This window comes from Lycorma delicatula, chromosome 11 (genome assembly GCF_047948215.1).
Source record: "Lycorma delicatula isolate Av1 chromosome 11, ASM4794821v1, whole genome shotgun sequence".
NCBI classification, from domain to species: Eukaryota; Metazoa; Arthropoda; class Insecta; order Hemiptera; family Fulgoridae; genus Lycorma; species Lycorma delicatula.
Window position 1 is genome coordinate 57496258 of NC_134465.1, and position 12044 is coordinate 57508301.

Below are 12044 nucleotides of genomic sequence, written 5' to 3' on the forward strand. Positions count from 1 at the left end.
TGAACTTTTTAAAAATCTAGAAATCTTTAAATTAAAAAGTAACAATAAAACAATCATCATAAATGAAAAGATCAGCAATGTAGATGTCCTTTTCAAGAAACTTAATTTATTGAAAGCAAAAAATAGATAAATAAAATTAAAAGATAAGTAAACACATTAATAATAACATAAATAATAATAATAATAATAATAATAATAATAATAATAATAATAATAACATTAATAGTAAGTAAACAAAAAGAAGGCCAGATAAGGCATCAGCTGATTTTGAAGTCGAGAGTTCAAAGTTTCAAATCCTAGTATAGGCAGTTACTTTTATACTGATTTAAATACTAGATCGTGGATACCAGTGTTCTTTGGTGGTTGGCTTTCAATTAACTATACGTCTCAGGAATGGTCAAGTTGAAACTGAACAAGTCTCAACGTCATTTACTTCATATACATTCATACACATCATCCTCATTCATTCTCTGAAGTAATACCTTATGGTGGTTCTGGAGGCTAAACAGAAAAAAGAAAGAAAGAAAAGGATAAGGCATGACGTCAAATATAGGAAGGAGTGTTGACTAAATACTATATAAAGATTAACAGAAATTTAAAGCATTAGTACAATAAGTTTTGACATTGAAGTGGTTCCGAAAGACATTAAGAGATAAAAGAATGAAGCTAAGAAAGGTATGCAGTACTAAACATAGAAACTATTTTATATAACTTTAATATTCATATTACATCCTTTTAGAAAAAGAATAACTAAGTAATCTGTATAAAAATCAGGTAGGTATAAATAAGAGTGCAAAATGAGCACAAAAGAAAGCTGCAATGCAGAAAGAAATGACACAAGGAGAGAGCCTGTCGCCTAAAAAAATTAGAACTATTACACACGTACAATGTTCGTGTATATATATCCTTCCAGAATTTTTTGAAGCTAATATTACATTTTTTTGTTATGGGGGGGTATCCCGGTCAGGCAGGGCATTGTCACAAGCAAAATTATCATTCCATTACACGTTCTCTGAAGCAATACCTAACAGTGGTTTTGGAGGCTTTAAAAAAAGGGATTATGAAATGTTAAGATCTACAAAAACCCAGACAAACAAAATTGAACCCAATTAGTATATTTTCCCTTACATAGTGTGATGTACAGTTACATAGCCGGAAAAGGAAAAATGAGGCTTTAAAATAAGATTTTGAAAAGTCAGATCATTTTTACAAACGTTAGCCGAATGAAATACAGTGATTTAAATATACGTTATGAATAAATAAATATTTAATTATCGGGAATATAATTATTCGTTAAATAAACAATGGTAAACGTGCTATCGTGAGAATACAAAAAAAAAACTTAATATACATAAAAAATATTATATATTATTAATTAATATATAAAAAATTATATTTGTTATATACCAACAGGCCATGCTAAGTAAAATTAAACTTATTATTATTATGCCTTTATGGCCAACATGGGACCACTTAAGTCAATTTTAGTTGGATCTTTTCTGAGGAAAGGGTGTTATTTTACTCTTCCGAGCTGCCCAGTATTTCTTCATCCGTACAGATCTTGCTTTCTTTTCTTCATCCATAAACCACCCTCTTTGTTGTATTTTGTCGTTTGTCTGTCTTTTGTTTAAATCTAATGCTTTTGTCTTTTAGCTTTGTAATTTTTCCAGTTTTATTCTGTAGGTCAGTCAGGGAAATTCCCAATTCTTTCATATCTTCTCTAATTTCTTTGATCCATCCTACTTCTAGTTTTTGGAACCAGAGCTTTTCAATGATATTTCTTGACGGTCTTGTTTCCAGTGTCCTTATGAGATGACCAAAGAAAGAGATTCTTTTTTTCTGCATAGTATCAGAAACAGGCTCTATTTCTCGATGGCACAATCCAAATTGTGCCAAATGAGGTGTTTGGCACACCTTCTTTTTGGGTGTTTTTTATTGATACACGTTCTGACAATTCTCCTCTCTATTTTCAGAATTATTAAATTATAAAATTAAACTTAATTATATTAAAAAAACTACTCCATTTTTTGTTTTAAACATAAAAAAAATCATATATTACGTTTATTATTTACGATAATAAAAAAGTAGGTTAGTAAAAAAGATGTAATACTTTAAGGAAAAAGAAGGAATCATCGTAAAAAAAATAAAATATTCTTTTAAAAAATACACAATTATAATAGACAGAGAAATCAAAAAATGTGGAACGCTTCACGATTTTGCGTGTCATCCTTGCGCAGGGGCCATGCTAATCTTCTCTGTATCGTTCCAATTTTAGTATATGTACTGCCGAAGCAAGTACAATACTGGCACGAAAGTTTCTCCTATATATGCTACAAGTTTTGAATGATAAAGTAACTTGTGACTTTGAAGTTAATATTTGTACCAATATCTACAATAACTACCAATAAAAAATATATAAAATACATTGAAAACGTTAGGCAAAAATACGGAAACTTATTCTGTAATAACAAAAGTTAATAAATTTAAACGAGATTTAATAAAATTTTAAATAAATCTAAAAACCTCTCGTTAAAACTCAATGGTAGCGACATTAATGTTAGTTATTATTACGTTTCCTAGATAGCAGCACTATACAAACAGCAACGCTACAGCTTTGTAAACTATGTACGATCGGAAACGAAACGGAACGGAATAACTTTTCAATTCCTACTAATGTACATTCTGACCGTTACTTTTTGATCACAATTAATTCTTTCGACTGTATTTTTATCTTTAAATTCCAAGTTCTTATAATAATTACTTTTTATAATCAGCAAAGAATATAATAAACTTAAAACTGATAAAAGTGTGGAAAGCTATAAATTCAAAAATTTCACTAAATTAAATTTAACAAAAATAAACTTTCTATTATACATCACTCAGGCAAACGTTAACCTAAATGAAGATAAAAAATTTTAATATTGATTAAATGAAACTACCTAAAATATTATAGAAAAAACCGGTAAAACACTAATCCACAGAAAAATAATTTATATGGAATTAGCACATAATTTTATGATAGGAAAAAAAAGGTTCTGATTTGATTATATCTACCAAATAACAAAATTTAGTAAATGAATCATTTTCAAAATACAATTTAATACATGCAAATGTTATTAAAAAAAAAATTTCTGATATTTTGTGGTTACTTTGAACGAATTCAACAATAATTGTGTAGAATATATTTTTTTTTAAGTTTAACCACACACTGTCATGATTATGAATGCCTAACAATAATTAGAAATAAATAATAAACTAATAATGTTAATTAGGTTATCATAATTAAAGGCGTAAGTAAAGATATTTGGAATAAGTAATTGTAAATTACATTATAATACAAAGAACGAGAAGTTTGTAATCTAAAAACTCACACAACCAACAAAAAAATTACTAGTTTTAAATCTTACTCCTTTCTGTATGTCGTAGGTTATATAGTAACCCATGGTACTATCATTAAAAATATTAAGAAAAAAACTGATTGTTTGGAAACTATCACACTTATACCACCAAACTATGAAAAAGATTCTACAAGACTGTAAGTGTACTGTCATCAGCATTTAAACACCCATACTCCATCAGGCCTCCCTCCCTCTGATCTATTCCTGTAAAAAATTTAAAAATTATATTATTCAATTTTTTTTTAAATATGTTCTAACTTCAGAAAAAGAAAAAATACTGCATAAAGAAAGGGAGAAGATCACACACATCCTCCATAAGCCACTACTCATGGTTCCCCAAATTAACAAAAAATAAAGTACTGCAATATTTTAACTTTTTTTTCCCAAGATAAGTTGCACTTCAAAAAAAATTAAAAAATACCTTCCAGAAAACTAACAAAACATTCACTGACAAACACAGAAACTTAGGAAAATACAATTTCCAGATTAAACTACAGTGATTGTTGTAATAAATATTGCATTGGACAAACAAAATACTCATTCTACTTGAAGATATGAGGAACATAACAAAGACATATGAGGAACAACATATTACTATAAATAAGACAGAATCAAATGACTTTAACGAAACATGACATTTATTTCTACATACACATTTCTCACAACACAAACAAATGCGATCTCAAAACATTTGAACAATGTGAAATTTATAAAATTTGACAAAAAAACAACTCATTAAGTAAGCAGTCGCATTAGCTGAATATATTATTCAATTATTTACTTCAATAATATACTTCCTAAACTTTTTAAAATTGCCACAGTTGGAAAAATGCTACCACAGATTCCACTACACAGATAGTTCTTTTGTTAGCTCTGAAAGTCTGTTTTGAAAAAATGTTCCATTAATTTAAAAGCGAGGGTACTTACGTATTAACGCCACCACTGCAGCTACAGCTTGATTTAAAAACAAAGTAGTCAATCGGATTTCGGTGGAAAATGAACAATCTCTTTATTAATTTTAATAAATGGTTATTTATATTTATTATTTTATAAATATAATTTAACCAAACTTAACCTACGCTCACTAACCTTGACTAATTAACACCGTAATTTTTTGAGTATTTATTTAATAAATTCAGTAATTATTGCAATTATTTATTATTTAAATAATCAAAACATTCCTGTTAATTAGTCAAGGTTGGCGAGCAAAGCGAGCGTAGGTTAAGTTTGGTTATATATTTATAAAATAAGTAAATATAAATAACCATTTATTAAAATTAATAAAGAGTGTGTTTTGAATCTATGTTAAACTCTATATCGGCCCATTTTCCACCGAAATCCAATTGACTACTTTGTTTTTAAATAAAGCTGTAGCTGCGATGGCGTTAATACGTAAGTACCAAAGTGATTTATTTAATAATTATAAAAAAATCAACCTTTGTAAATAATTTAACAGGAAGTGCCTGCATCAGCTAAAACATGAAAATTCTGAACACAGCACGTAAAAGCCATCAATAAAAAAAAAACAAAGAAACACACATTGCATTTATACATTAAACAAAGAAACAACATTACATTTATACAATAAACAAAGAAACACAGCACTGGTAAAAAATATATTGTTTAACCATACAGGTAGTGGATTACCTAACCACTTCAAAACTGGCACAAATACAAATTAAGGAGCAACAAATTAATTCCAAAAAAAATTTTCTGGATTTATATTTCTCTATATTTAGTAAATTTTATATTTATTTTTATAAAAATAGATACAAGGCCAAGAAATAAAGTTAAAACACCAAGTGATTTCAGTGACATGCCACCTTCAGCATGGAATTAAAATTTTTATCTAAACAGATTCAAATGTATCAAACTTAATGATAGACTTAATTTATAAAAAACCACCATTAACAGCCAGTTCTATGACTTTCATTTTCCATTTTGAAAACACTGATGTAAGCATACTTTTTTAGTAATCATTTCATTAACTGGGGTCAGTGCAGTAGTTAGCACAACTATCTTCTAGTTCATCTGGCCTCAGATTTGATTAAAAATCTCACCCTTCTGATTAAAAATAATTTCACCCAGCTAATGGCTCATTTAAAAAATAAAAAATGAATGACTAGTAAATATTCATACTTTGTAGGCTGATGGGTTAAAATAGTAAAACATTTAACAAATTTGTAGAATTTTTATTTTTAGAAAAAATGTACATGCTGTGCTGTGTGCTATAAATTAATTTTTTTGGTGATCTGACATGACAAATGAAATCCAAAAACTGGCACAGCCATTTTGAAGAATGTTTAGCATCCTATGGCAGGTATACTAAAAAGGTGTGAAATGAAATGTTTCCTATTTATTCTTCACTGAGCCAAATATTCTGGTGTGTATTAATACTCCAAGGCTACTCAAACATAAGGGATTCAATCCTACCACCTTCACTCGATTTACCACAGGGACTTGCTATATAATGAACATCATTATTCTTAGAAAAACCAATCCTGACTGATACAGTAACGGCACATTTACAGGACTTTGAAGCAGAAGATGATGGCTTTCAAGAAAGAATTATCACTGGAGATGAAACGTCAGTCTACCACCATTGATCAGAAAATGAGTAAGCAAATAAGGAATAGCACCACAGCTCTTTACCAAAAAAAAAATTTTTTGCAGATAAAAGCAGTAAAGACTATGTAAGCCATCTTTCAGGTGAACAAGAGTTCATTTTGAAGCACTAAATACACAAAAGGCACTTTATACATAGTGCCTTGTATGCATACCTCCTAAAGAATCATCATCCTGTACTTAATTCAAAACGTTATGGATTTCTAACTACAAGTGTTTGTTAAAGCATGACAATCCTTAACCCTAAATTACACATATCACTATTGCAACCATTTACAATTTCTTCAAGCATCTTCCAAACCTATTTTATTCACTAGATCTCAATAGAGCAATTTTCACATCTTGACCACACAAAGAGGTTTGGGGAGGTAAGTTTTTTAGGTTCATCAAAAAAGAGGGGAAGCAATAGAACATGACTAGTTACACTTTCAGCCAAAAGAGGGAGTGTAACTAGGGAATTTTTTAGGGATTCCTGCAAATTTAAGGCATACAAACACTTTTATTGCACACCACAGAACTAAGAAAAAATTATTTGGAAATACGTACTTTTTTAATTCAATTTACTGCAACTTGAAAAATGTCTGATGTTTTTAGTTTACTTTCATTTATGTACACCCTAACCTGTTAGGAAACAACATTCTCTCTCTGATCCCTTACTTATAGAAAAATAATAAAAACAATTTTGTCAACAGTTTGAAAAAATATACATATAAAATATATATATATATATTTTTTTTTAAATATTGGATGTATTACATTTTAAGGGTTGAAAACTGTTTTCATTCTTAAAAACCCTTTTACAGAAAAATAATTTTAGAATATAATTAAAACTGAGACTGAAACATCAAAACTTAGAGAAGCTCAATAAAAATATTTTTTTTTTTATAAGAGGTTCTAATGATTTTTTTTCTTTTTTTCAACAGAATTAGTTCCAATAAATTTATTTTTCAATCAGCTAAAATATTTAATAAATAAGTAGAATTTTAATGAAATCCTGTTTGACAGCAGCTCTACTGTATCACATACTCCTTGTCAATTATTTTAGAGATATAGCCAAAATAGGTAAATTTACCAAGTCCATTATTCTTCAAACATCTATAATTCAGAAGTTCAAACTTCCTTATAAAGATGATGATTAAAATCATTTCATCATGGTAGCTCAAAAGCATAAATATAATAATTCCTATTATCAGTACAAAAATAAAAAAACATGATGTTTAGATTTCATAATCTAAAAGAATGCTAAACCAATAATAAAAGTATGGGTTCTCTTTGTTCTGTATATTTATTTTCATATTCAAATACAGAATAAATTAAGAAAAATTTTTATATTACTATTTGTTTATAATTAGATCCCTTAGTTTTTATCCTAGGCTTATATTCCCTATATTTCCCTATATTTTATTAACCTAGGCTTAAATCTTCACATCTATAATAATTCCAGCACTTTACTAGTTCCTGCCCATGATTTTAGTACCTGCAGGCATTTTTCATACAAAAAAATTTACATGTTGAAGAGTTATAACAGTTTATATTACTGCCCATTATTATAGAATACCAACAACATAAAAAAACATTACAGTATAAAGTTTACACTAAAACAAAAAATCCATTCATAAAAAATTATCAAGATTGATCTGAAAGAATTGCTCCATTAGTGACTGCATACTCAAAATGCACAGACACATACAGACTCTTCATAACATACTGACAGGATCAACCAAAATTAAATATTTTTAAAACATTTCATCTTTAATGATCATAGCATTATAAAGATGGCACTTAATATGATCATGCTAAAACAGGGAAATATAAAATTTCATTTTATAAATTTTAGTTGCTGTTAAGAGTAAAATTACAAGTTTAATTTTTAAGAAAATAATTACACTCGATTTCAATGAAATGTTAGAAAATTTAATTCATTTTTAAAGAAAATATAACTGGAAAATTATTTTTACACTTGTTTTTAGGAATTATAAGTAACTTTCATAAAATAAGAAATATTTTTTCTTAATCATTTCTTTTAAAAAAACTTAGCTTACAACGTGGATCATGCAATAAAATTTTAACTTCTACTGTTGAATAATTTTTTTTTTTATCTTTAAGCAATTTTCATAAAGCTATTGTGGAAATCACTTTTTAATTTCAAGTTCTTTCAATTTTTCCTAATTATATTGGAATAGAATTATATACAAAGCACTACTTTTTCATACAGAAAAGAAGAGTAACATCTAGCAGAATCTGTTAACGATTATAAAATTAAAAAAAAATCATGAATATTTATAATAGAAGTATAAGTGCCACACAGATGTGATGCTAGCATTCATTGCAGGCAGGAATGTGTTGACATAAAGCTCCAATGCCCATGTTTTGATAGGTTTGATTTGATCCCAATGATTAATCTATCATACAAAATGTATTTGACAGCAAATTTTAAGACCAACAGTTAAAAATGTCTAACTTATGACAACCAAGAAAAGCTCTGATTTACTCCAAGTTTTTCTCACAAAACATATTCATTTAAATTATTTGCCATGTTTATCTATATTTACCATACTCTGGTTTTGGTAATAAGTATCTAACATATTTACTACCTTCATTAGTAACCAACTATAGTAGTATTGTTAAATTCACTGTATCAAAATAGAAATTGTAAGTATGACAAACTAGCCGGCCTCTAGCTTGTTAGAAATAAAATTGAACGTTTTTAAATATGGTTATTATTCCGAGGTGTAGATTTTGATTTTTTCCGACTGATTGTGGCGTACACACTCCGACGCTAGTTTTTAGCACCATTATTACATAACTAGTGGATAGGATATAAATATATTATACACAAATTAAAACCTTTATCGGAAACTGCAATAAATAATGTATGTAATATTATAATGAAAATATATGTGATCACTACTTAGTTTTAATTGTTGAACAGTCACACAAAAGAGTTGTATAAAATATATATACTTACATGAAACCCCAAATTTCAAAATAAATTTGTTTGCTTCAACGTCTCGTGTATTCGTAACGGCAACCGAATCTCTACGGATCCGCTAATACATCGATATCTAGTTAGATAGATTCGATCAACCTCGATTTTTTAATATAGTTTACATTTGTCCGTAGTCAACTACACCTTCTATTCTTTGTCGATGTCAAGTGAACGTAACAAATTTGTTTTAAATTGTTCCTAGATAATAGTTTTTACATTATTAACATTAAATTATAATCATTTATTTGACTAATTTTCAGCAACTCTTATTTGTAAAATCAGTAAATTTGTTTTAAATAGAAATTATGTGACTCGTATTATCCTTACATCATCTTACGAAATTTAAGTGTATTTTCCTTATTGTTATTATTTTTATTTTTACTGAATGAACGAACGAAGTTCTTGATTGGGATTAAAAGTTACTTTCTTTTAAATATGCAGAATTATGCATTCTGATGAGTTGAAAGCAAACAACATCAATTATTCACTAATAAACCACTACAAAATGTTTACCAAAGGAATTTTTTAAGCTGCGTAAACGGAGTTTACATCTCCGACTTTCTCGTTTAGAATTAGGGGGAAAGACAAAAATTCTACAGTGATTACATAAATATAATAACCACAACGAAAATATTTACAAAATAATTTTTTGGTAGTTGAACTGAAATAATGAAAACAAATAAAATAAAACTAAAAAAAAGATCTCCCAAATTTTTTTCTCTGTTATGCATACTTTATTCATATTTGATTTTATTTTGAAGTTTTTCATAACCCAAATTTACTTTGTTTATTTAAGTAACGTTAGATGCATTAATTATGGTTATATTTGGTCAGCCTTTTTAAAGTGGTTCAAAAAAAGTTTTATCTATAATGATATATATATTATTCAATAGTTTGAATATATTAATTATTCAAACTATTCTATCATAAAAAAGATTTAGATCTAAAAAAAGGCCAACTTCAATATCTAAAGTGTGAAAGGAATTTATTATTCTTTGTGAAACAGGCCCTTATTTCTTCAGCTAAGTTATGGATTATTGAAGAATGCTTTAAATCAAATGACATAAACACTTTCATAATGTTGTTTGTTGATCTGATAAAAATCCTTGTGTAATTATGAAGAAGGAAGGCTTAATGTATCAGAGTTAATGTTTTGGTTGATCACAAAAAAAAGAAATGTTAGGACCTTATTTCTTTACTTAAGTATAACAGGCGATTCATATTTTTTATTTCCAAGTTATAAACAACCCTGTATTTGGAGGAACTTCTCACGTGATATCTTAAGCTACCTAGACCAGATTTTTCTACATGTATTAGAGAAAAATAAATAATTTAGTAGCCACCACCATATTCATGTCTTGAGATTTTTTGTTGAGGAAATTGTCAAACACAAGGTCATTTTCTTCAAATCCAAATGACCTGAATCACCTCAAGCTGTCAATTGTAAACTCAGTTGGTTTTATAGATGAGCACAAAAATTTGTTAGAAAAATTACGTAATTCAATAGTTAAATGCTACGATTGCAAAAGGAGAAAAGAAATATCACTGAATACTTCTTCTGATGTGTATTAAAAAATTAAATAAAAAAGATTTGGTATAACGTATTTAAATTATTTTCATATAGTAATTGAGAAAAGTAGTGTTTTGCCTTCCCAGTATTTACAAATCTTAAGTTTTAAAAACTATTTTTAAAGGAAAATTATTTAGGTAAAAGACAAACAGAATTTGAAATTAAAAAATCCATCATTTATTCCAATTGTTTGAAAATAATTTATTATCATTATTACATAGAATTGGATAATCACGTAAAAATGATACATTTCTTAATCATTCTTATTTTCAAATTATTATGAGATGAAATTTAAAGAAAATTAGATAAAACTTTAAGTGAAAAAAATAAATAACAGTTATTCCCATATTATGAACAGCCAGCCTACTGCACTACTGCAATTCAGTAGTACAGTGGGATGCCGATTATGTGAATGCTGATTTTCCAGATGTCCAACTATCTGGACTGCTTACATCTGCATTTGGAAATTTAAAAAAATTAATACACTATTTAAAAACTCTAAAATCCTATTCAAATAAAGCTTTGCTTCAACAGTAAATATATTTATATCAATCTTCAGTTTTACTGGGTTTTTAACTGACTTTTTTGCAATTCGTATAAAACAGAACCTAAGATAAAATAATAAAATTTAGGTCTATATTAAACTAATTATAAATTCAACTGCTGAAAATATTGATGTACATTAATCAGTCAAGAATGAACTATGATGTAATGACTTATCACTAGAATTATATGGTGTTTATTTTAATTCTCCTATGCATATACAGTAGGTCAAAACAATTACATTATTACTGTTTACTTTGCCATATAAAGCACAAATATATTTAAAAAAAAAAAATTGAATAATCTTTTTTTATATCATGATTTAAAGCTGCAAGATACAATTATGATAAAAATGAAGAGGTTAGGTCAGACAATTATAATATGCATCTTAAGACCAAAAGGAAAATAATTAATTACTGTTTTTTGTATTTAATTTACTCAAGTAAAAAAAATGCATTGAATGAGTAACTGTAATTATTTTTAAATATAGTTTAAAATCTATATAAAAATTTCTGTCTGTGTTGTGGTAAAATAATCCTGTCCACTCAGTAACCAGCTGGAATGTGTGGGTTATCATGCCAGGAAATACTATATTGCTGATTATATTGTAATTTAAACTGACAGTGTTCAAATTTTATGCAAACTTAAATATTTCTCATCTTAAATAATTTTTTAAGTTAAGTTACAGATGAAATTTTCTGGATTACAAAGTGTTGGATTGTAAGTTTTTTCTTCTTTTTTTGTAAATAAGACATGGGTTACCTAGCAACAGAATTACCTTTACTTAAAATTTTATTCCATTTTAAAAATTTGCAGTTGTTCATACAAAATACACATACTTCAAAATTACACGTATTTTTTTAATAATTTTCTAAGAAAAAAAATATTACAAAACATTTAATAGCTAATTTTAATCAAT

At 27.3% G+C, this 12044-nt stretch overlaps 1 non-coding gene across 1 annotated transcript; it reads right to left on the reverse strand.

Moving 5' to 3' along the window:
• Positions 1–2192: 2192 nt before the first annotated feature.
• Positions 2193–2299, reverse strand: LOC142332648 (U6 spliceosomal RNA). The gene has a single exon (XR_012758362.1). It is a non-coding gene; the product is annotated as a U6 spliceosomal RNA (small nuclear RNA).
• Between the last annotated feature and the right edge of the window lie 9745 nt (positions 2300–12044).